This window comes from Canis lupus, chromosome 34 (assembly GCF_048164855.1).
Source record: "Canis lupus baileyi chromosome 34, mCanLup2.hap1, whole genome shotgun sequence".
NCBI classification, from domain to species: domain Eukaryota; kingdom Metazoa; phylum Chordata; class Mammalia; order Carnivora; family Canidae; genus Canis; species Canis lupus.
In genome coordinates, this window is record NC_132871.1 from 11,210,139 (window position 1) to 11,229,499 (window position 19,361).

General features: G+C 43.6%; 1 long non-coding RNA gene across 1 annotated transcript; it reads right to left on the minus strand.

Annotated features, from left to right (window-relative positions):
* Nucleotides 1-17,626: 17,626 nt before the first annotated feature.
* On the minus strand, nucleotides 17,627-18,571 carry LOC140624293 (uncharacterized). Its single transcript, XR_012023777.1, has 2 exons — nucleotides 18,245-18,571; nucleotides 17,627-17,737 (listed from the first exon to the last, which is right to left on the minus strand). It is a non-coding gene; the product is annotated as an uncharacterized lncRNA (long non-coding RNA).
* Between the last annotated feature and the right edge of the window lie 790 nt (nucleotides 18,572-19,361).

The window sequence follows — 19,361 nt, forward strand, 5'->3', positions numbered from 1 at the left end:
TGTCTCTGGATCCAAGGTGAATTGAAAATGAGAAGGCCTTCTTAAAATGTAGCTAAAAATCACTTTTAAAGAAATAAAGTATATTGAGGCATAATTTACATACAATAAAATGCACCCTAAGTTTATGAGTTTTCACAAACGTGTGCTATCATGTAACCACCACCATAATTAAGACATAAAAAATTACCATCATCTACGTCCCCGTCAACCCCCAGCCCTGGCCCTAGGCAATCACTGATTTGCTTTTTGTCACTACAGATTAATTTTCTCTTTCTGGAATTTTGTATAAATAGACTCATACAATTGGTACTAAATTGTGTTTGGGGCTAATCTTTCACTCGTCGTGTTTTCAAAATTCCTCCATCTTGTTGCACATTTGAGTGGTTTGTCCCTTTTTATTGCTGAGTAGTACTCCATTGTATTGATGTACGTACCACAATTTATATATCCATCCGTCAATGAATATTTAGATTATTTTTGGTTTAGCTTTCATGAATAAAGCTGGTGTGAACATTCATGTACATGCCTTTCTGTTTTCTTTTCTCTCAGTTAAATGTTGAGGAGTGGGATTGTTGGGTCATTTATGTGCAACTTTATATTATGTTTAACTTTATATGTGTTCCTGAGTGGTTATACCATTCTGCATTCCTTCCTGCAATGTATATGAGTTCCAGTTGCTCTATATCCCTGCTAACACTTGATATTGTCAAATCACTGTCTTTTAAAAATCTTAAAAGCAGGTTTAAAAAAAAAAAAAAGCCTCTTCAGAAAGCTAACTTTAAAAGCCAAATTTTGCTGATATTGGAAAGGTCAACAAATTCACTCTGTGGCAGTCAGTAGGGGGAGGAAAATGCTTTGCATCTGACTCTCTGGAACTGAGCTATTGGCAGCATTAACTGGAGCCCCCTGGCTTAAAACCTCTGTAAAAAATCTCTCTCATGGTAAAGCGGAGGTGATTTCTTGTCCTCCCAGAGGCATTACAGAGCCATACTAATGACTTGAAAGGTGGTCGTTTCCTCACACCCAGCACTTTATGTCGTGTCCAGATGTTTCACATGTGTCAGAGAGTGACTGTGGGTTAGCCCTCTCAAACTCAAAACTTGTCTGGGGACACCGTCTGTTTTTCCTTCTGGGTGTAGATGATGCGAGGCACAGAGTAGATGTCCAACAACTCCTTGTTGTTTACGTGCTTTTCATGAGAGTCTTAGATGATCAAACACAGTGGCAGTGGCAGGCCTCCCAGTTAACATAATAAACATGACATGACAGCAGGCCTGCCATGCCTCATCTTTCGGGTACTGTGAACCACACTTTGAGTTCTTTGCTATTCAGAAAAACAGTGCCAACTTTTGGAAGGGAAAGGCTAAAACGTAGAGGTGTTTATGTTTGACCTGCTTCATCTGACAGAAAGCTCGATAGTTAAGCTCCCTGAGGCTGCTTATGATAGACCTAGAATACCTTATGGTTTTTTATGAGATTGGTCTCTCAGAATCTACCTGTCTGCCACTGGGGCAGGCAGTGGGGACACAAGGAGGAAAGTGCACCCTCCACTCCTCTCTTGTCCTCTCAGTGGAGATGATAAGTAGACCAACTGTCCAGTTGAGTGTGCATGTGCTGTAATACAGCTGAGTACCGGGTTTCCTGAGATTAAAAGAGGTTCACCTAGCACAAGTTCAAATCCAGTCCACAAATATTTGCCTAGCTGGTGTCGACCAGGCTCTGAACTTGTTGGAGCCACTGACCTTCATGGAACTTCTAGGCTTGTGAGAAGATGACCAGGAAGCCAGGAAGACAAGTGCAGCAACTGGAGACTGTCACAGAGAAGGGGTGTGTGTGGGGGAGCATGTGGCAAAGGGATTCATTCTGGTTTGGAGGGGTAGGAAGGACTTGCCAAATTGGGGGGGGGGTGGTGGTGCTCAGGAAGGCCTTCGATAGGAGGGGAGGGAGGGGAGGTGCGTCCCAGGTGAGAGCAGAAACAATGCATCCAGAATCCAACTGGAATGTCAGTGCCCCAGGAATGGGAAGAAGACCCATGGGACCAGAGCTCAGGTGATTGTCATCACACCTGAGCAGTTCTCTGCTGTGGAGGAAGAGGGGCCGAGCCTGAGACGGGGAGGCATGGATGCAAGCTTGTGGTGTGGGCTTTCAACTCAGGCTCTTAAGGAGGGAGAGAGGCACTTGGGTGGCTCAGTGGTTGAGTGGCTGCCTTTGGCTCGGGTCATGATCCCGGGGTCCTGGGATGGAGCCCCACATCGGGCCCCCTGCTCAGGGGGGAGCCTGCCTCTCCCTCTCCTGCTGCCTCTCTGCCCCTCCGCCCCCCACCCTGGCCCAGTGCTTGTGTTCTCTCTCTCTCTCTCTCTCTCTCTCTCTCTCAAATAAAGTCTTTTTAAAAAAAAATAAAAGAGGAGGAGCTGTGTGTATACTGAATATGAATCGAATATGAATCAGCTTAAGATGCTTCAGCCTTAAATACATCTGAAATGCATCTAAATATGTTAAATACACCTGAAACACATCTAAATATGGTACTACTCACACAGGCTAGCCAGCAAACTTACCATTTTAGTTGGAGTCTTTAAGTAAAGCCTCCCTTCTCCCATGTAAGTTGACATTTCCCCAACACTATTTTCCATGAATAGAACTAGCCAGCGCTGCCCGTGATCCTCAAACCCCAGCTTGACGGTGTCCTGGAGAGATTAGGAGGGTACATCCTTTACAGAAAAGGCCACAGAGAACTTGACAGGGCCGACTTTGAACCCAGAGCTCTGGCTCCTCTCCTAGTCTCTCCCATCCGCAAATTTTCTCCAGTGAAAGTCCTATTCACATAGCTCAGAATCTGGATTTCTTTTTTCTTTTCTTTCTTTCTTTCTTTCTTTCTTTCTTTCTTTCTTTCTTTCTTTCTTTCTTTCTTTCTTTCTTTCTTTCTTTCTTTCTTTCTTCTTTTTCTTTCGTTTTTTTTTTTTTTACTTATTTTGAATTAAGTTGTGTTTTTCACAACTGGACAACTTTTCAGAACTCTTCCTGTCTCAAAACCGTCATGTATTTTGTTTGTTTTCTTGCCCAGGACACAGAAAGGTGCCTGGAACACAATGGACATGTGATGATTATACCTTGAGTGAAAGAATGAGAACATTGACAGTGAACAGATATTTCAAAATTCAACCTGATTTTGCTCTTGCTGACACACACCATCACCTTTACTCCTATTCACCCTTCCTCCCAATTTGAACTCTATCTAGACTGATGTAAAACAACTCTCTGATTCTGTTGTTGATTCTGAAATCTGTTAGTCCCTGCCCCAACCCCATACCTGCCCCTCTGTGCTGCTTTTTAGGAAGAATTGACTATTTCGAGGGAAATGCTTCCTGCTTTTTAAAACTTGTATTTGATTGCTTCAGGACAGAATAAAAATTCCTCCTGTGTCTTTTCTCCTAATTTTTAACCTATATGATGAAAAAGTGTTGGCTTTATTTATAATATGCTACTAATCTTGTATCACTTTACTGCCATCAATTCTTATCACCTCCTGGTGGAGGATACAGTGTCGATTTATATAATCCACTGGCAGACAGGCGATACTTTCACATTTGCCTGAGCTATGAGATTTGCTCTGTGGAAAAGTGTTTGTTAATGAAAAGAAGGCAAATTACATTTTATATATCAAAAATGTCATTGTCCTTATTCAAAGATGTTGCTGCAGCCACCTGCTAGAGAGTGGAGTTGGGAACAGCTGTGTCCAGAATGGTTGGAAGGCAAAGAACACATGCTTTGAATATTCCTTTAGCCTGTTTGGAAATCAAATCGGAGAGGACCCGTCGGTATTTGTACATTTTCCTTCACACCTCGGGTGAAAGTCTCAAGTGGGCCTTGAGAAGGTGGTGGTAAGCTAGCTGGTTCTCCAGGCTTCTGACTAATATGGTTATAAATAAGGGATGGTGACTAACAGCCACTCCGAGTCTGGCAGTGTGGGGAAAAGAGCTGTGGACTGGGACCAGGTGTGGGTGGTTTGGGTTCCACGTTTAAGCAGTTCTGCAACCTTGGGAAAACCACTTGATATTTTTGCTTCTAGTTTCTTCTTTGGCAAAATGGACGGGTCAGGCCTGCATCTTCCTGGCCCGTGTCAGAGAGCTGTCATGAAGATCTGAAGGACTGTGTGATGGTGCTTTGACAAGATAAGGCACTACGTAAATGCAAAGCAGCATTCTGGGATGTGTGGGAATTTTGGTGGGCAAGGCAAATTAAGGTGATAGTTCTGAGAACAGAGCTGGCTGGGACCCTGGTACTCTACAGGTGTCTGGGTTGGTCCCAAACTAGTGACTAGGGAGAAAGAGCAAGTCTCTAATGTGGAAATAGGATAGCCTTCACCCTTTCCGGTCCAAAATCACCAGGTGAAAAGGACTCATCTAGATGCATTCTCTACCTCTTTTACGGTGACCACACACATAGTTTATACCTGCCATATCCCTTTTATTCTTAATGATATCCCAATTCAGATGATAAATTATATGACCACTCTACTTATCAGGCACTTGACCAGGCAGTCATATGGTAAATGCTGGAGAACCTTGAATGTCACAAGATTTCCCAAACCCTGAGGCCTAACAGACTCCCCTCTTCTAGACTGGGAGCCAGTTTTTAGCACTTGTCTTTTCTCTGCTCTTTGGTGACTCCTCGTTATCAATCAATAGTTCTCCATTCTTCTGTTTCATAGTCTTCTTGCTCAGGGAAGCAGGAAGGAGAACCTGTTTTCTGAGAGGTTTTGTTCAAAGGCAAACATTTTAGCCATGTAGGAAGTCTCTAGAAGCTGGAAAAGGCAAGAGAATGGGTCATCCCCTAGAAGCTCCAGAAAGGAACGCAACCTGCTGACGCATTGATTTTTAGCCCAGTGAGACCCGTGTCGGACTTCTAACCTACTAACTGTAATATACTCAATCTGTGTTATTCTTAAGCCACTGGCTTTGTGACTTCATAGACATACTAGAAGGCTAATGATAATGATGGCAAAATAATAATAGCAAATGAATATAGCGTTCATCAATCAACAAGCATCCGTTGGATATTTGTCGTGGGTCCAGTACGAATGCCACCAGTGCAGAAGTCCCAGGGAAATAGAACACACAAAGCCTGCCCTCAAGGAGCACACTAAGACTAATGCATGTGGAGCACTTGGAGAGCAGTTAATAAGGGTGCTAATTAAGTGCTGAGTATACTGAGCAGAAGAATTTGAAAAACAATTGTAGGAGAGTCCACATGAGCAAGGAGGTAATGGGTGAGAATGATGAATGAATGAAAAACTTTGAGCATTTTAACTGATAATGATCTGACTCCCAAAGAACTTATTAATCAATGTGCTTAATTGCTGTGTATGGAATTATACATGGCACACAATAAATATTGAAATTCTTCTAGGTGTAGACCCTTTTCCTTTATATTGTCTTCTTGGGTGATTTCATCCATATGACACATGCATGCTGTAATGGGCTGAATAGTGGCTCCCAAATACATATGTCTGCATCCTCACCCCTGGAACCTATGGATGTGACCTCATATGGAAGAATGGTCTTTTTTTTTTTTTTTTAAGATTTTATTTATTCATGAGAGACACACAGAGAGGCAGAGACACAGGCAGAGAGAGAAGCAGGCTCCCTGCAGGGAGTGCGAGCCAGACCTCGATCCCAGGACCCCGGGATCACACCCTGAGCCAAAGGCAGATGCTCAACTGCTGAGCCACCGAGGCAGCCCAAAAGAATGGTCTTCGTGGTTATAGTTATGTCAAGGATCTTGTGATGAGAGCATCTGGACTATCTAGATGGGCCCTAAATATAATGACAGGTGTTCTATTAGGAACAGGGAGACAGAAGAGAAGACACACAGAAGAGGTGATATGAAGACAGGCAGAGATCAGAGTAATGTGGCCACAGGCCAAGGAACACCGATGATGGCTGGCAGCCACCAGAAGCAGGGAGAGGCAAGGAAGGATTCTTTCTAGAGCCTTCCAAGGGAACATAGCCTTGCTGACACCTTGATTGCAGACTTTTGGCTTCCAAAACTTTCTAGAGAGAATAAATTTGTTTTAGTATCACATTTGTGGTAATTTGTTATGGCAGTGGTGGTAGGAAACGAATACAGCTGGCTTCGGTGGCCAACCCCACGTAGATGTCTCAGAGATGGTATTTCTAGCCCTGAGAGCTCGAGGCTGTTTGTTCAGTTGCCTGACATCTCTAGATGTTTTAGGGCCACTTTAAATCCATTATGCCCCAACTCTTCCCGGTACCCAAGCCTGCTCCTTTTCTAGTTTCCCAGGACACTAAATGATACCACCATCTGTTCAGTTGGTCACCTCAGAAGTCTGGGAGTCCTTCTCAATACCACTGTTTCCTATATCTTAAACACCAAATCACACGGAATTTTCCTCGCAAATATTTCTCAAATCTGTCTTCCCTCTGAATTTCCATCATCGCCACCTTTGCTCTTTCTCTCACCGTCTTCTTGCACCGAATTACTGCACCTGGCCCTGAACTCGACTCCCCACAGAGATGGGTCTCGGCCATCCCAATCTCTTTCCTACCCTGCAGCCATTGTGATATTTTCAAAATGCAGCTTTGATTGTGTTACCCCTGCTTAGAATCGTTTAGTGATTCCCGCTGCTGGTATAATAAAATTAATATGGGCTGAGGATGGCTGCAAGGTCCCCATCCTGCATGAGGCTCCTCTGGGGGGCCTGCCCGCCTCGTCAGCCTACCCTGCCCTCTGTACCGTCTGCCACAGTCCATTTGTACATGCTGCTCTGCCTGTTAGGAGCATCCTTTCCTTCTTTGTCTGGATAACTCTGACTTAGGCTTCTGATTCCAACATTATTTTCTCAGAGGAGTTGCCTCTGACTTCCTAAACCAGGTAGAAGCCTGATGCTTTTCAGATTTTCATGGTATCCTGTATCTCTCCCTCAAAGATCTTGCCTGTGTTGCAATTTTACACATTTATTGTTTTATTAACGGATGTGCTCCCTTGGTAGACTATAGGCTCCACTGAGAATTAGCGAAGTTGTTTCCCAGAGCCTAGCACCTTGCCTAATAGGTGCTTAATAATATTTCTTGCATTAATTAATATATGAAATAAGTAGCGTATTAATATTATCCATATTCTGGGAAGGCTCTGGCCATTTGAGGGTTGTAGTGAAGGGGGCTAAATATGTGGTCACCGGGCATGCATGGGAAGAGGGAAGGTGCCTCCCTCGCTCACCTTTTTTTTTGGAGGGGGGTGTTTCAACCATTCAAGGTCTCTCCAGCATCATCTGTCTTCCATGTTGCTTGAATATTACAAACTGTCTCTCAGACTGGGTTTTGGAAGAATAAGCGTATAAAGTCTATTTTCAGGAAGCATATGAGTCAGTTAAGTTTTTATTTCCCAAGTGCTGTGCCAGCTTGTTGTGATTTCAGCAGGATGCAACAGGTGCACATATTTTTAGCTTTTATGACAAGTATTGTATACTTATCCTCAGGAGTCCTCCGCTTGAATGATGCCAAGTGGGGAAGAGCTTGCCCACAGCAGCGTGCTTGTTTGGAGAACAGTAAAATTAGCAGCAGAACCACCCCCCCCCCAAAAAAAAACAAAGAACAAACAACTCTTTCCCCTTAAAAGCAGCAAAGGCAGCAAGATTAAGCTTTGGCTTTCTGAAAAGAGGGTTTGGTTTTAGGGAAAATAGGCTGCTTCTCAAAACCCAGACCATGGTGACTATGAGATTAGTATGGAACCAGTTGATCATTGCCTGAAAACAAGACACCAGCCCCTAAAACATGCTTTGCTGCTCCTCGGACTCTCCAGGGGGCTTTTCCCTCGACAGGTGAAGGTTTTGAAGAGTACTTTAATTAACTTGTATCAAAGAGACTGTATATAAGAAAGAACTGTGTAAAGATTTCTTTAATTAATGAGTTTTATCAGGTCTTTTCCAATGTCTATCAGTAAAGTAGTTGGTGGGCTGCCCGGGGTCCTTGGTGGTATATTCAGTCAATAAGCTATTCATGACTCTGGCAAGTAGCTGGGTTTTTAAACCAATGGGAATTTGGTGGACAATTTCCCTTTGCTACCTTTAGCCACATTGCTGGAATCTATAAACTGTTCCCTTTCTGAGAAACAAAGCGCTGAGGTGAGCAAGCAGCCAGCAGGGTCTGTAGCAGGCCCCTTAATTGAAGAAGCATGGTGCACATTTACTCTCAAAAGTAACTAAAGAGGGGGTTAGTGTTATATTTGGCAGGGTGGGGGGTGTGTGTGTGGAGGGGAGAGTGGGATACCATTGTGGGTGATATGCACAGTTGTTAATTAAAAAAACTTTTTTTTTTTTTTTGGTGTAATTTTGAAGAGTCCCATGCATCTCATTGTCTTTTCAGAATGGCAATAAGCCCAGAGGAAGAACTTTCTCCCTCTGTAAATCAAAAGTGAGCAGACAAAGGTCAAAATGCCCAAAGCCACAAGAACATTAACACTTTAGATGTAAAGATTCCCTCAGAAACAAATGCTCAGGCTCACTCTGGAGAGAGCAGACGCCTTATCTTTGTGAGTTTACACAATGGAGCCAAACTGTACCCGTAGCCACTTTAACTACACCAGGGCCTGGATCTTTTAGCAGCCCACAGTCATTAAAGCTCTCAGAAAGCCTCCCAGGAGCCAATGCGCTTGCTCAAGTATATGCTATAAAAGGTCCCAGAGATTTACAAGGGGCCGCTCCACGCTAAACCAGGCACCGTCTGATAAACAAGCAATTTTAGCTGCAGGCTAAATGATGCTCTTTGAGGCTTTGATTTACAAGGCCGAAGATGATATATTTGCAGTTTGGGGATAGGTTCTGCTAGGGGCTTGCTGTGATTACTCACCCATGAGCAGAATTCAGGGCTCAAGATCCAACTTGGAGGTCAGAAAATTGCCAGTGGAATGAAAGAGGGTTGATGAGGTTTATTGAGATGCTAAATAGATATATATTATTAAAAAACAAAAAAAAAAACCAAAAAAACAAAACAAAAAAAACAAAACACAACCTCAGTAAGCCAGTAGTTTTGAACACTTCTTAAGCTTTCTGGGGACCACAGTTTTTTTTTTGTTGTTGTTGTTAGTTTGGCTTAAGTCCCAAAGATAGGAAAATAATCTGCAAAATTGATCCGGTGGTCTAATTTGACTTTCATTACGTTTAAGAAGCAAACACAGGCCTCGTTTATTATTGCTGACGTTTAAAAATAAGAGAAAAAAAATGTCCAATTTAGCATTTATGTAATTGCTAAGGAATCTGAAGGCAACTTTGAAGCAAATCGAATCACCTTTAGAGGAATCACCTCTATTCGGAGGAATAGACGGAGGGTACGGGAACCTGAATTAAGAACTGAGACAATGCTTTTAAAACTCGGGGTTCTGGGAAATGATTTGGCACATTTTTTTTTTTTTTTGCTCAGAAGTTTTATGTTCGGTAAATCTGTGAGTGTCCATGGATGTTGGCACTGTCCTAGTATAAGGATAAAATACTGTCTCGGCAGAGAAGACCATGGATGATCTCAGCCAAATGTGAGAAGCATGAGGAAGGAGGGCTGTGGGGTGCCGAGGGGGCGCAGAGGAGAGGACGTGGCCTGTGGGACACAAAGGGGAGTTCAGGGACAGACAGACAGACAGGCCCATCCCCGGATGCTCTTCCTCCCTCCCCATGAGTGGCCTGGCAGACACAGAGAAGAGGATGGCAGGGGCATTTCTGGCACCAGGGGGTTCTGGCCTGCAGCACCCTGGGCTGTGCAGCTCCGGCGAGGGCTCTGGACTTGGGAAGGCCTCAGAACCCCGGGGTTCAGGTTCAGGCAGCACCAGGCAGGTTCAGAAGCTGCCAACCCGACAGCTTTGTCCACCAAATTCCTATCCTTCTAGCAAGGGCATGAGTGGCACATTGCACACAAGGCGGGAGGGGGCAGCGTGAGGTCACGGCTGGCGGTAGGCTGGGACGCTGTCTGTCGTTTCTTGGGTGCGGGGGTGGGGTGGGGGTGGTGGTGAGGGGAGGAAGCACAGCCCGGCCTCCTCTCTCAGGAGATGGAGTTGGGTGGGGGTGCTGTGCATGCCAGACCCTGGGAATGGCATATATTTTTCTCCCCAGGCCACTTGTATTTTTAGAAAGCCCAGAGGCCTACCCCGCAGCCATGGGACTCCGATGATGCAGCCGAGTAAGGTGGCCTTTGGGGAGACTGGAAGGAGGGAGGGGGTTGGTCTCCCTGCCAATCAGCTGTCACCGAGCACTGTTTCCTTATGGGATAACACACCCTGGCGGGGCTTAAAGGCTAGTAATAATGACCAACCTTTATTGAGTGCTTACTATGTGCCAGGCACTATTCAAAGGGTTTGATATATATTAAGTCGTTTAATCTTCAAAACAGCCCCTTGAGGTAGGTACTTTGTAAACTAGATTTTACATACGAGGAAATTGTTAAACTTGCTCATGGTCATATGGTTGATGAGGTCATACTCAGCTGCTCCCGGGACAGTGAATGCAACAGCAAATTTTGCAGGCAAGCACCTCCAGATTGGAAATCGAGGGCATCACTGCCCCTGACCCCCCAGCGATCGACCCCTTGGGCTTGGTGCTTCATGGCAGCACCCCGAAAGCCTTCCTCGGCGGCCAGCCCTCACCCTGACGACCACGTCCCTTCTCGAAACCTCAGTTGCAGGGGCTGGAAAAAAAAGGCCCTTCCCCTTCACCCTCTAAAATAATTGGAACATCGGCTACATAATGCCTGTGAAACACTTAAGACTATGCAAATGAGGGATATCACAGAGACGGAAGGTGATGGTATTTTATAGCAGCGCATTAAGACGTATCATTGTAGGGCTAGTGGGCTGCATGGAGTCGCATCCTTCTATGCGCTCCTTTCCTGAATTTTAGTGTGGAATTGCACGTGCTTTTAAAAATCCACCCAAGCTAATTGTCTTTATGAACACAGACCTCTGCACAAGCTTGACTGGATCTAATAAATTCCCCTGGCCAAAATATTTTTCAAGTATTATAGTGTAATTTGCTTTATCATGTCCAGTCTCTGCCTAATAATGCACAACTCCCAGGAGCCAAGTATATTTCATGAAGCTTACAATTACTTTTATAAAAGTTGCAGTAAAGTATAATGATTTTTAATGGCATCAATGATACCATTGTATATATCGGTTTCAGTTTTGAAGTAGACTTAAGTTCAAAGACCCAAGGGGACCATTCTCCTCTCGATGCACTTGTGTTACTCCCATTAATGCTAATGGGACAGACAAATGCTGCTCTGGAGGAGAATATATCTACCCTTAGGAAGGTAACAGGTTTTAATTAGTAATGCTTTGAATCGCACAAAAGCAGCTCGCCCTCTGTAAACAGCAAGTGCTCTGAGGGAGGCAAGCAGGGATCACAGCCTGGGTTTCTCATATGGAATCTTCACGGTCAAACTTTGTAAGGGGTGAACACACCTGAGGGTGAGAGAAAAAGCCTTGACTGGTGGGGGGTTGGGTGGTTGGGGGGGTAGGGGGGTGAGGAACTTAGCTTTGGGGAAGTCACAGAGCGAAAGCACTATTAAATGTCTGAGTGCCTGGGCATCAAGCAGATCTCTGGAGTGGGGTTGTAGCCGTGACTGGATCTTTGCAAAGGACGCTGGGTTAACCCGACACTCTGGAAATGAAGGCCTGATGGAGTTGGGTCCGCCTTTATTTGATCACAAGATTTCAACATAAAAAGTGCAAGTCTAGAGAGGATCACCCAGTCGGAGTGCCCGGGGGTGGTTTAGTGCTGGGGTTGGGGCAGCGAAGCACTTTCTCAGGAAGTGGTTCTCAGGCCAAAAGAATGGACACTGGGTGAAGGAAGGGAAATAGAAGCTGCCATTTTGGCAAGATGGCTGTTCCACGCCACCGTCTACACTGTGTCTCAAGCATGGGCGTTGGAGGAGGCCAGAAGGTCAGTTTTTCCCTCCTATGTACACAGCTCTAGCTTGCTTTCAAGAAGCCTGTAGAGTTTAAAACCATTTAAAATTAAAGGGTGCCTGGGTGGCTCAGGCAGTTAAGGATCTGACTCTTCAGCTCAGTTCAGGCCTTGATCACAGGGTGGTAAGTTCAAGCCCTGCGTTGGGCTCCCCACTGGGCATGGCGCTTACTTGAAAAACAACATTTTTCTTTAATTAAAATATATTTGACATATAGCGTTGTGTAAACTTAAGGTGTACAATATGTTGGTTTGATATTTAAATATTATGATATGATGGCCGTTGTAGCAGTAATTAGTACCTCTATCACATCACATAATTATCATTTCTTTTTAGTGGTTGGAATAATGAAGATAGAAAAACGAATAAATAAAAAAAACACATGTAATTTAAAAAAAAAAACCCGTGTGTGAAAAGACAGTTTTTAGGTGTACCTATTCACCCTGGATATTATACCCCAGGCTTCAGTTAGAGTGTTTAAAATATAGTATGTTCAACCCAGAATTTTTGGTCATAAATCTGTTAGGAATTGAGATAAATTTATATTCGTCACCCGTCTTTGGTTTTCTAAGGCTAGGCCCAAATGATCATGGATTTTGTGTTAGCATGGATTAATCTGGTTTTATCTCTCAACAAGCAGACTGAATTAGGATAACAATAATATAGAAATCGGCGTGTGTTTTTCCTTTTTCTTAAAATTTTTAGATATAGTGAGGTTAACAAAAACCAGTATTCATTGTGCTTGACTCTGATGACTAGAACAAGAAACAGTGTTGGAAAGACTTAGTATTTGGAGGAAACTGATTGGAATAACACTCCACTGGTTATAAGCACAATTTTTTTTCCATATAAATATTCGGGGAATACTTTGCTTTAAAAAGCCTGAAGAAATTCGATAATGGAAGAGGACACTCTCTGCCGTTTCACAAAGGAAAATATAAATATGTAGGGTAAGCAGAGTGTCTCTATTCACTCTTGCTGCTCTGTTTCCCCTCCTGTGACTCTGGAAAAAATCCCATTTACAGAAGTATTAAGCTTATTGTGGAAGAAATGTCACAGGCACATTCTCCAGCTCATGAATTCATTATCACATGTGTTCAGGCTGGAGCTGTGAGGTGCAATGTCCTTTTCTCTGAGGTAGCCCCACAAGATGCACTCTGCTGTCAGGATGATTTCATTTAGACCCAATTTCCCCAGATCTTTGAATGTTGCAGATGACTACCTCTGTTCTCTCCACATTTCCCCTCCTGCCTTACTAGAGACTGTAAATGTTATTAACTTTGAAGTGTCTATTTATGTTGCTCTACAAACCGTCATCCTCCCTCCTCCGCCCAATCCAACAAAAGTTGAGGTTTGAAGTTTGCACACTGGAAACAGCCTGTTAAAGTCTTTTTAGGCTTGCACCAGTCCCGCAGCACAACACATCGGGAAGGCCCGAACGCCAACATCAGTCTTATTTCTGCCCAAACAGTAGCAAACCTCTTAATGCAAACTTCTTGGCTGCATTGCAGTCTGGTCATATAATTTACTCTGCTTTTGATTTTGTCTCTCTCCCCTCCATCCTGTTTTGCCACTTGAAGTGTGAGATTTTTCCACCCTAAATGTTCTTCAGTAGCAGCATAACAAATTCTCAGAGCAACTTGGGGACATAGCCCATGAAAATGCTCTGGATTATAGAATGACTGAATTCATTTGAGAAGTCCAGGGAGAGGCTTGATTTTGGATATTTAAACAAATTCAAGGGCCTTATACTTTTCTCATGTAAACACTAGAACCTTCAAGATTGTAGCACCCACGTTGTTCTTCCATTACCATGGATCCCTGTCTATAGCCATGTATGACACTCCAACAGCTCTCTGGGATCCAGAGATGGAATCAGGTGTAGAGAGCGATAAAACTGTCCTATCAGATGCCTCTGGACAGTTGTTACATTAGAAATAAACTTCCAGGTTAGACAACTTGCTCTTGTTTGGGGAATTCTGAGACAGCACCTTAGCCTGCACACTGACTATAATAATTCGTGAGAAAACAGGGCAGGAAAAACCATCTTATGGATTGCCCATGGTGCTTGATCAAAGGCAGGAGCTGGATGGGCATGTGGGGGGCTGGGGTTGGGGAAGGGGGTTCAGAACAGCAGAGCCAACCAGGGAGGGTGTGTCTTCTCACACATTGCCGACTCGGGGTTTGGAAAGGTTGAGCTGTGGCAAGGTAGCTCTGCCCAACACGTAGCTGGGCAGTCAGGGACTGACACCAATGGCAACTTGTACCATCTTGTGATGCCATATAACTTCATGCTTGGTCCCATCTTCTCAACTAAATTGGGAGTTTCCTGAGGATAGGTTCTGTATCTGCCACTTTGGTGCCCCTCAGAGCGCCAAGCATGTGACTTCTCAATAAGTAGAAGTTCCATAAGTAATGGTTTGTCAAATCACTTAAAAAGGATGATACACATGTAAGAAACCAGAGTTAAAGAACTAGAAAAACCCAAGTACAACCAATGTCTTTCTCACCTGCAGATTTGAAAAGAAACAACTCACAAGATCCTCTACTTCAGCCTTGATGTTACAGATGAGGAATCTGAGGTCTAAGGAGGCGAGGTGACTTGCCCAAGGTCAGATAGTTTGGGGGCAAACCAGCACAGTTACCCAAGCTTTTGGTCTGATAAGAATCACTGTTTGCTCTAGACTGTGCATTTTTAAAAAAAGATTTTATGTATTTATTCATGAGACACACAGAGAGAGGCAGAGACACAGGCAGAGGGAGAAGCAGGCTCCCTGCGGGGTGCATGATGCGGAACTTGATCCCAGGATCACGCCCTGAGCCGAAGGCAGGTGATCCACCACTGGGCCACTCAGGAGTCCCTCTGACTGTGCTTTTATTCCAAAGCTGTCCATGGGTTAGCTAGCAGGTACAGGACTGGCCTACTCTGCCCTTTATATTTAAAGGGTCACACATAAAATAAAACATATTTAAGGGAGCGTCCTTCTTAAGTTTTAAGGGGGAGAAAGTGATTTTTCCAGAGTAGCTGTCATTTGACAAAATTAGAAGGATTCTTTGGAAAAGACTTTTTTAAATTCCTTTGGAAGAGGTATTGGCAAAATGGGCTCTTGCTTTATTGCTACTTAGCTGACGCTTAGGAAGAGAATCTAGGGCTCTAAGAGGCATCCTTAAGGCAAAGGGTTTTTCTGCAGCCCTTAGCATTACAGTGCCCAAGTGGGAGGGAGATTCAGCTGCACTCAAAGCAGTCAAGATAACATTTTGTAATAGACTAGGGCCAGAGGGCCAGATTGTATCACACCAAACTCCTTGGGAGTTCTAGATAGCATCATGTCCAATCATACTGAAAGGCTTCCACTTCATGTGAAGCCATAACGTAGATCTCTGTATTTCACTGCGTATCCTGCTTTCTCTTTAGTGGGCTTTGTCTTCTGGAAAGTATCACAGTGCACCGAGGAAACAATGAACTGTTACTTGGATACATTACCTCTGAAGGGCTCTTCAAAAATCCCCACGGGGACTTTATTTCTCAGACACTAACTTTGCTCATATGTATACTTAAATGGATCCCAAAGCTTGATAGTGAAGGATGTGGTTTACAATAAAATATCAAAAAAAAATTAAACACAAATGCTTCCTGGCAAAGGGGGAGATGGGGTGGTGGTAGTGGGGCAGTGCGGAGGAAAGCTAGCCTGTGGGCGCTCAAAAGCTTAAACTTCAACCATTTGGTCAGGAAAAGTATATTCTGTCAGTCAAATTTCAGGAAAATGAGATGTCTCTGACCATGGTTTTTACACAAAAAACCATGTCTAAATGAAATCTAATTAGGTAAATGGTAAAGCTTTTTCTAATTTGCTTTCTCATTCCTTCGGTAAACCTTGAGTTATTTTTTATTGCTTTTGGCCAAAGGCCATTACAAGACTTATTGAGCATTGAGCAGGTTCGGTGTGATCTTTAGGATATATTAATTTACAACTAAAAAAATATGGTTGTACAAACATTTCAAGGACTAAACTAGCTGATGGGTTAAACAGGGTACCGGTTTTGATTTAACTAGTAGGCTTATCCCTTAGATTGGCCCGACACTCTAGCAAACATGGGTTAACAAAGACTCAGGAGCTCCCAGTGGCAGAGGGATCGCTTACAGCAGGGAGGGAATTTGCTTTTCTTTCTCTTCCTGTGGACTGATCCTGTCCTGGCTGCCAGTGTATGTCAGCAAGTTCACAGGCTTTAATTCATTGTAAGCTCCAAGTTATTGCACACCAGCACACTTCCAAGAAAAGAGATGTCATAGAAATCCAAGTTACATAATGGGACACCAGTACTAATCAAATTTTGTTGTAGCAGTACTGCCCCATAGTAATTAGAACGATGCTACCGAGACTCTTGGCATTTCTACGTGACATTTCCTGAATTATTTGACATACTCTGTAGGAGGACATCCTTCTTCACAAAGGTTTATTTTAGGCTCTCTGTGAGATATAGATATCTGGTAAAAAGAACCAAGCCTGGTCTGTCACTGGAGCTTTCTAAACACTTGCCTCCCCCACCCCCACCCCCAGATAAAATCAGCATAATGGTGTTAACCTCTGAGTATCATTACAGTTGAGCAGTACTGCCTCTTAGTGCTATGCCTTGATACTCCAAGCCCAGGAGCGTCTCACGGGACCCATACCTCTGGGCACAAGCCAGTGACTATTTGGGGTTGTATTACCTTAAGAAGAAGGTCATGTTGGAGACATCTTATTTGCTTCTTCATGATGGATCCCAGTTGTCAGATTCTCAGTGGTTGGGAGGACAGTGACTTTTTACGCCTGGTCATCAAATCCTCTCTTTCATTCTTAGGGAGAGAGGTGTAACTGAACTCCTCAAAACTCAGTGGCATAATATTTTATTATGTCCATGGATTGGATGGGTCAGGAATTGAGAAAGGCCAAAGGGTTCTTCTCTGTTTCACATAGTCTGAAGTGTTTCAAAGAACTAGGAGCGTCTTAAATGGTTGCAGCTGGAGTGGCTGGGGCTGGGGTGTCTACTTCCAAGGTAGCTTCCTTACTCACATGTCTGGCACCTGGCTGAGATGGTTGAAGGATCTCTCAGCTGGGACTACTGACCTAAGTCTATATGTTGCCTTTCCAATATGGTGGCCGCAGGGTGGTTGGACTTCTAACATGGTGGCTCAGGGCTCCGTCATGAATATTCCAGCAAACAATGTGGAAGCTGTATGGCCTTTTATGACCCAGTCTCCGAGGTCACTGGCATCACTTCTGTCATTCTTTATGAATCAAAGCAAACATAAGCCTGCCCTGATTCAGGGAGAGGATACATAGACCCTACCTTTTGATGGAAGAAATATCATAGAAGATGCACCCATGTTTTTTTAAATTTCTCCATGAACATTTAAGTTGTTCTGGAAAAGCTCCCAGCACCTATGGTGACTATGGACTAAAGCAACCCATTCATGGTCTAATCCATTTCATTTCTAATCCTATCCTAAGGTAGGACTGCCCCCTTGTACTCCTTAGGGTAAAGCCTCAACTATTGAAACAGAGACATCCGAGAATATAGTGACTCAGATAAGATGGAAGTTTACTCTTCTCTAATATACCCAGGTGTACACAGTGAGATCCAGTGTAGTCAGGCAGCTCTGCTACACAAGGTCCTTCAGAGAGCCAGCCTTTTTTTTTTTTTTTCATTTTGCTGTTTTATTGTTCTTCAGGGTGTTACTCTCTTCCATGTTGTCAAAGGTGTCTTATCGTCACCAGATTTTCATTCTAGCACAAGAGGAAGAGAAAATGGAGGGTGAGCAACTTTCTTTCAAGAGAGTGACAAAGAAATTGCACACATCAAAAAAAAAAAAACAAAAACAAAAAAAAAACAAAAAAAAAAAAAAGAAATTGCACACATCAATTCCATTCACAATAGTTTCGTAACATGGGTGTGGCTAGCTGCAAAGGAGGCTGGGAAATGTAGTCTCTAGTTGGGTGTCCACGAGCCCTGATAAAAGTCATGTGTCCCCAGGGTTCTATCACTAAAAAGAAGAAAAGGAGAATGGATACTGGGGGGACAATTAGTAGTTTCTGCCATCAGCTTTTGAGACATCCCTGGAATATTTGCCAGGCACATGCAAGAGTGGAAGTCGGCAAACTTGTTCTGTGGAGGGACAAACAGTAAATGTTTTAGGGCCTGGGCGCCAAACGTCTCTGTCTGCATTAGTTTTCTATTGCTGCTATAACGAAGGACCACAGATGGGGTGGCTTAGAACACCAAATTTATCTTACAGTTCAGTAGGTTGGAAGTCTGACACAGGTTTCACTGGGCTAAGATCAAGGCTGCATTCCTTTCTGGAGGCTGTAGGGAAGGATCTGTTTCCTAGCTCATGGGAGCTGCTGGCAGATTTTCTTGTACACAGCCTCCTACATTTCAGAATGAGGATTCGGGGGGCAGTCCATCCTTCTCATGCTGCTATCTCCCCCATTGGTTGTAGCCAGGGAAAAGTCTTTCCATTTTTAAGGACTCATGCGATTAGTTTGAGTCGTGTGGAGTAAGATAGTCACAAGTTGTGGGTAATGGGACACAGACACTTTGGGGGCAGTCATTCAACTTAGCTATCATAGGTCAAAGGTAGCCCGGGACAGCATGTAAGCAAATGGGCATAGCTGTGATCTAATAAAACTTTATTCACAAAGACATGTAGTAGGTTGGATTTGGCCTGTGGACTACAGCTTGCCAACCCTCCTTTATGAATAATGAAAATGAACTGTTGACAGAGGGCTCGTGGACAAATAGAAATCTGCCATTTCCACCACCCTGATATTAGGTATGCCCATTCTCCAAATGGAACTTGGCATGAAATGTGTTATCAGGGCACCAACCAACTGCTTCTGTTAAAGCCACCTTTACACTGAATTATAATTACTTTTTTCAGTGTTTGGTTTTTGTCCCCAGATATGAACACAGGAGCCCTGTCTAATTCATCTTTGTACCTTCTCTAATGCTTAACAACATCCAGCACTTAGTAGGTGCTCAGTAAATGTACATTAAATAAAGAAAACCTTGTGTGATAGTTGAATGAAGGAGGCACGAGTTGAAAAACACACATACGCACACAAGTATCATTTATGTGTTGGGTGAATATGTTTTTTTCTGGGCAGAACTGCAGTGTCGATAAGGTTTGACTGTTTTTGGTCAAGGTTTGTTTTATCCTCCAGGCTAAGCCTGACACCTGTGATTTTCCATGAGGCTTCCTGAAGATAGATCTTAAAAAATTTTAAAACCAATTTTTGTTGCCCTAATGAAAATTAAAGGGCAGAGGCGGAATTATACATTAGCTGGTGAAGCCAGTAGTATGCATTTGACAGACATTTAATTTCTGCCCACTTTTGCCAAAATAACAAT